General features: G+C 30.3%; 1 pseudogene; it reads right to left on the bottom strand.

The window, feature by feature from the left end:
- Positions 1–529: 529 nt before the first annotated feature.
- On the bottom strand, positions 530–2,814 carry LOC109794474 (uncharacterized; annotated as a pseudogene).
- Between the last annotated feature and the right edge of the window lie 4,031 nt (positions 2,815–6,845).

Below are 6,845 nucleotides of genomic sequence, written 5' to 3'. Positions count from 1 at the left end.
TTCAATACGGCCGTACTGTAGTTCAAAACTTCAGTACGGGCCGTATTGATGTCAGAGGCCGTACTGCGCCTCACTCCTATATATAGGACGTCATTTGGACGTCATTCCACACATTTGAACACCTTTTGGACTCTTTTGTTGAGTATTCTGGGGTTTTTGAGCAGTGTTCTGCCCTAGAAGTCTCTCCGAGAGCCGATCCGACGAAGTTCTTGAGTTCTGAGCATTTTGCTTGAGGATTCGAACTAGTCGAAGGGAAATCTTTCTGATTTCCATAGTAAAAATTAATTTTTAGGGAAGGAGCGAGCAAGCGTGTAGTGGGAAGGAGTGCCAAAAAGCCTCCTATTATTTGAATATATAAAAACACGCTTCAAAGGTTTCTTCTTCAAAATCCTTCCTTTTACTGCTTTCTGATTGTTGCATCGCATGTTTAAATTATTCATCATGTAAATATTCCGCTTATAATCGTTTCTAATAAATAGGGGTAATTTAGTAATTTTACACTGTTATTTATGAAATAATCCGTCATAGGGAACCCGAAAGGGGCGTTGTGGGGTGCTAACACCTTCCCCGCACGTAACCGACTCCCTTACCCAACTCTGGTTGTAATGGCCAAGGTTGATTTGCGAAAATCAATTGCCTTATCCCTTTTTCCAATGTTTTGAGTAAAACATTGGTGGCGACTCCAAGAACCCTTCTTTTTGCAAAAACCACTAGTCCATGGAGGGTCCCGCTTGGGATTAACATGGATTGGTGAATCATTTAATAAAATTGTTAGTTCGATGAGGTCTCAGTTTGAGAATAAGTCGTTCTAACAATCCATTATTTTTCAAACCTTTAAAAAGAGTCCGACCATCGTCGCGAATGCCAACGTCCGTTTTGGCGGGTGGCGACATGCATATATAAGTGATTGAAAATAGGTTACGTATAGTTAATATGAATCAAGAGAATCAATGACTAACTATTTTTTGCCACAAATCAAATGACCTATTTATTCTTTAGTAACTAGAAAGCATCTCACCTGATTTAACACTTACAATAAGCCTCTAGCAATCATTTCTCGGAGAAGTTCCTCTGCCTTATCATTCTCGTCTTTTTCAAATAGAGAAGAAATAATTATTTCAAAAGTTATAGCATCAGGGATGCAACCTTTCTCTTCCATTATTGACAGCAAGGCCAATGCTTCATCAAACAACTCCACTTTACAAAGTGCATTAATCATAACATTATATGTCGAGACATTGAGATGATAGCCTTTAGTCAAAAGATACTGAAAAACTTCTTGGGCTTTCTCAAGTCTTCCACCTTTGCACAGTCCATCAATAAGTATTGTGTATGTGTACTTATTTGGCTGAATTCTCCAACTAATCATTTTCTTGAATAATGCAATTGCTCTGTCTAGATGACCATTTTTGAATAAAGCATCCAATAAGAAACTGTAGGTAATTATATTGGCAGGTTGACCTCTATCATGCATCTCATCAACAAGATCCTAAACATCAGCTATCCTTCCCGATTTGCACAGACCATCAATAAGTGAAGTATAAGTTACAGTATTAGGAATCATATTTTTGCGTTGCATGTCTTCAAAAAGATTGATGGCTTCATCTACCATTTTCTTCTTACATAATCCATCAATCATGATAGTATAGCTATAAACATTAGGTGCCACTCCTATTTGGAACATAGAGTTGAATACATGCTTTTCTTTTTTCACTTCATTAACCATGCAGTATCCGTCCATTAATGTACTATAAGTAATAACATTAGGTTCCACACCTGCTTTTACCATCGAAGCTACCACAATTTTAGCTTCTTTTATCTTTCCTTCCTTACATGATGCATCAACCAATATGTTAAAGGTAACAATATTTGGGTTGATGTTTTTTAATTTCATATCATTTAACAAAGCAATTGCTTCTTTGAAATGACCCATAATGCAAAAGCCATACATTAAACTACTGAAAGTGACAACATCTGGAGAAATCTTTTTGACAAGCATTTCAGAATACAAATTACAGGCATCAGCAACAAGTTTATTTTTGCATAAGCTGTCAATGATTGTGTTATACATTACCACATCAGGCTTAATTGAATTCCCTTCAATCCTTTTGAGCAACTGTATGGCGGCCTTTGTTTCTCCTGATTTACATAGACCATTGATCAAAGTCCCATAACTAACATGGTTCAACTGAAATCCTTGAGCTTTAACGCAATCATGAAAATGCAGTGCTTTCCTAAGCTGACCACAAAGACATAAACCCTTGATGAGTGTATTGAAGGTAATTGCATCTGGCTTATATCCCATTTTGAGAATCTTGGCGAACACAGAAAAGGCAAAATTGATGTGACCGAGGTGGCAGAAGCAGTTGATGAGGATGTTGAAAGTAACAATATTTGGTGTAATACCTTTGAATTCCAATTGTTTGGAAAGGGAAATAGCAGTTGGGTAATGGTTCATCTTGACAAGGGATCCCAAAATGTGGCCAAAATGGAAGATGGGTGGCGAAGGATGCATATCGAGCATACGATTGAATGAGGCAACGGCATCGTCGTGATTGAGAGATTGAGAGTGGAAGCTTGCATTTGCATAAAAAGGAAGAAACTTTGGAAACCTAAACCTTAATACTGACAAAGACATTGGAGGAAGCCAGAAGAGTTTGCAGTGAACTCGTACAGAAACTGTAAGAGCTATTTAACAGTGATATTTTTATTCAACAACAACTTAGAAAGAAAAAATAGCCGCTGATTTATGAAGGAAAACAGCATTCATATTGACGCAGTTTGCGTTTGATTCAGTTTTGCTGAATATACCCCTTACAGATACTTTCATATTATATTAGTTTAAATAGAAACACGATTTATATAATTAAAATTTAGAAAAAAGTTGTTCACCTAGTTTTTAAAGTCTACTCATTTCTTCTATGATAACATGTGAAAAAGAATAAAAAATAGAAGTGAATTCAGAATACACTAATATGTGTTTATTCTTTATTTTTTATTTCTTCATTATGTTCATGATTCTTTAATTTTTTTTTTTTTTAAATCTCACCCCGTTAGCTATGATATCATTGATATGTTTCTGAATATATTTTTTTGAAAAAAGTATATCTCTATGTCTGGACTACATACTCATTTAGTGACTTTTTTTTATTTATTTTGTTGGTATTTTACATGTGAAGGAGTCAAAAATAGAGAATTGTGACTTGTGAGTCAAAAAATAGCATAAAAAAATTAAAAATAGGAAGATAATGGGGCATGGGTAGTGATACTTCATGTGGTTAAGGGTACTCTTTTGTAATACACTACTACAGGTTTTAATGATTAAAGTACGTACACACTGTTATTTTGAATAATTTTTTTTATTAATAATGTATAATTATTGTTATTTTATAAAGAGGTATATGTGTTATTTAAATAAATAAATAAGAGAGATTAGTGTATTAACTTAAAAATTAGAGGAGATGTGTGAGTAATATAAAGAAACTTTAGAGAGATACAATAAAACTATTTTTAAATATTGATAATTTAAAAAAATTATATAATTTAATTATCTTTTGTTTAATAAAAAAGTATAACTCATTCTTACTAGATTAATGTTATAAGGATAGAATAGTACTTTTAGTCACAACTTCATGCTTAAATTGAAGATCAAACCATGATTTATAGTTAAAGAACATATGTCATGTATATTATATTTAATATTTGGTTCAATGGTTGATCATGTGTATGATTAAATATTTTATAAAAAAAATAAGTGATTAATTTAAGTAAAATTAGATTCAAATTTTTTTTTTAAAATATGATCTCATGTTTGGATATTATGAATAAAATAAATGTAATTGAAAGATGAGACTTTTACAAAAATGGAGAGTTGAATTTTTTTAGTGATAATCATCCATAAAAAATAAATACTTCATATTAATAACGTATATATATATATATATATATATATAAGAAGGGATTCGTATATTTTATAAGTAAGTTTACCTAAATTTTCATTAAATTTCGATGATCCAACCATTGAATTCAAAGTTCTTAATACATAAATCAAGTCTACAAATTTTGAAAATCATTTGATACTTCATTTTATTAATTCAAATCAACGTATAAAATGATTTTATGATTATCCAACCATTTAAATCAATGAAATAAAGTATCAAATGATTTTCAAATTTTTTAAAGAGTTGTATACTTAGTCTATATATTAAGAACTTTAAATTCAACCGTTGAATCGTTGAAATTTAATGTAAAACATGAGTTATCGAATGTAATAAGTTTAGATAAATTTATTCATGAAGTAAACGAATTTCTTGTATACATATATAGAGTAAAATTCTAATAAATGACACCTATGTTGTATTGTTTATCCACAATAAATTTTTCATATGCAAGTTTACAACATAATAATAAGATCATGGTAAAAGCATAGAAGATACGAGCCAAATTATGAATTTAACAACATAACGGATGCATAAGAACAAGTATGTTTACCAAACTAAACAAATCATAGATAAGTACTAACACTAAAAACATATCTATTCCAAGGATTAACATATTTTTTAATATTTATAGTTTTACTTATCTTATTTTATAGTTTTTATAGTTTAAAGCAAACTTTTTATTCTTTATATTTAGAACAATGCTACATTCTCTGAAAAACGGAATACGAATCATCCTCCGAACATTATATTATTAATATTTTTTAATAAATTTATTATAAAATAATTATTTAATTTAATATTTATAATTTAAATTAATACTATAGATATAAATGGAACAAGCAAATTTACATAATTAGATTTCTCTATATTTCATCACATGTAAAAGTTGAGATTGCTAAAGTCTTTTTATTAACATTTTCTCTTTAGTTTTTTTAACTTTTTTTATTTTAATTTTTTTTTCTGAAACCCTAATGAAATTATAATAAAAAGGAATATTTTATTTTATAATTAAATCTTTAATCCAAATTTTAATGTCACTAAATTCTTTTTTAAAACTTAAAAATGTCACTTAATAAAAAATAATCAATCCCTATATATTAGATACAAACATCTATCTTGTGCAAGAATGTTTTTAAAAATATTTCTTCAAGGGTTTATAAGAAATTGTTTTAACTTTTATTTAATTTGATTTTTATTTATTATAATTATTTATAAATTAAATATTAATATTTTAAAATAAATTATCAATAAATAAAAATAATTTTATGTGTAATCACACTTTGATCTATCATATAATTACATAAGTAATTTGTCTTACATGGGATAGAAATATATGTCTAGAAAAAAAAAGACATTTTTATTTAGAAGTCCAATTCTAATATATAAATTTTTAAATAATGTTTATTTCATAAGTAATACGAAAAGAAAAATAGTTGTGCATAAGCACGAAACACTTATTAATTATGAGAAGAAAAAAAAAGAAAAAAGTTGAAAAAAAAATACATTTTATGATCGTGACCGATTATAAATCAACTTTTATTTGTATGAAAATTTCTTAGAAGTAAGTATTTTTTATTTATCACTTTTTAAAGCCTAAACATTCTTCCCAATCTTTCAGGAAAACAAAAAATTAAAGTTCATTTTTCTTTTTTAATTTTGAGCACTAATTAATCTTGTTGTTGGTTTATGCCGGATATATCCATCTCTGTTGTAACACCCTAATTTTCACAGATTATACGAAGACTCAAAGTTCAATAAGGGTGATTTAGTAATCCAGAATGGGTCGTTCCAAACTACTAAAAAGACCTATTTTTGGTAGCCCAAAACGGGTCATTCCCAAACTGAAAAGGAAGAGTGGGCCGTTTCAAACATGGTCGTTGTGAGTTAATCTCAACCCTAGAACGGACCGTTTTGATTTGAGAACGGACCGTTCTAGATGCGAATTTTTACACATGACAAATGAGTCCATAACGGTCCGCTTCGGATCCGAAACGGGCCATTCTAGCCATGCCTGACATCTATAAATAGCACACTCTGCCACTCTCAAAAGCACATTTTTCACTTCTGACTTTTTTTTCTTCTACACTCTCTAAAGACTAATGGGAACCTAGAGGAGGAGACCAGCAAGATCCTACTTTAGTTTCAGCTCCTGCTTATCGAGGTAAGGGGGAGTGAGAAACCTCGCTTTGGGTGTGGAAATGTATGTTGGGTAGTGGGATTAGCCCCAATCCTATGTTTGTTGTATGCTCATGTATGAGGGTTTTTTCCAATTGTATTTTCATCTTTGTTTCTCCTTGATTGTTCTAATTGATGTATTTAGTATGTATGTATGAGTAGTGTTTGTGTTTGGAATATAATTGCAAACTTTGGTGTTCCTATGAGTTCCTATGGGAAATCCTAAGGGAATGCATTGATGATTGTAAGAGGGGGGTGTTTGAAGAGGCAATTATATGAATAAATTGTATTGTTTTATATGTTTATTGTATATATTAGGGTGTTTTGTGGGTTCTTGAGAGAACCCTATGAGAAACAGACAAAATATGAATGTTTTCTATTTTGCTTTCTAATTGTTCTGTTGTATTCCTTGTTGGATGAGATGTACGAATATGTGTTTAATTTCATAAACAAACATGTTTTGATATGAATTAAAGTGCTCTGTGGAGACTATATGAAGATGATGAAATAATGTAAAATGTGAATATGAGACATGAGATATGAGGATATGTGATAATGTTATATGACAATGAGACATGACAATGAGACATGATAATGTGATATGAGAATGCATAGAGTCTTGATTGTCATGCATCATTTGCATAAATATTTTTAAGGGTACGAAATGGAATACATCGCCAGGGAAGGCCTTTTGTGTAAAAGCTTGGGGGTTAGTCCTTGGGGATAACT

Source organism: Cajanus cajan, chromosome 1 (assembly GCF_000230855.2).
Source record: "Cajanus cajan strain Asha chromosome 1, NIPB_CcT2T_4, whole genome shotgun sequence".
Lineage (NCBI taxonomy): Eukaryota > Viridiplantae > Streptophyta > Magnoliopsida > Fabales > Fabaceae > Cajanus > Cajanus cajan.
The sequence above is the reverse complement of the archived record's forward strand: the minus strand, read 5'-3'. Positions and strand labels throughout refer to the sequence as shown.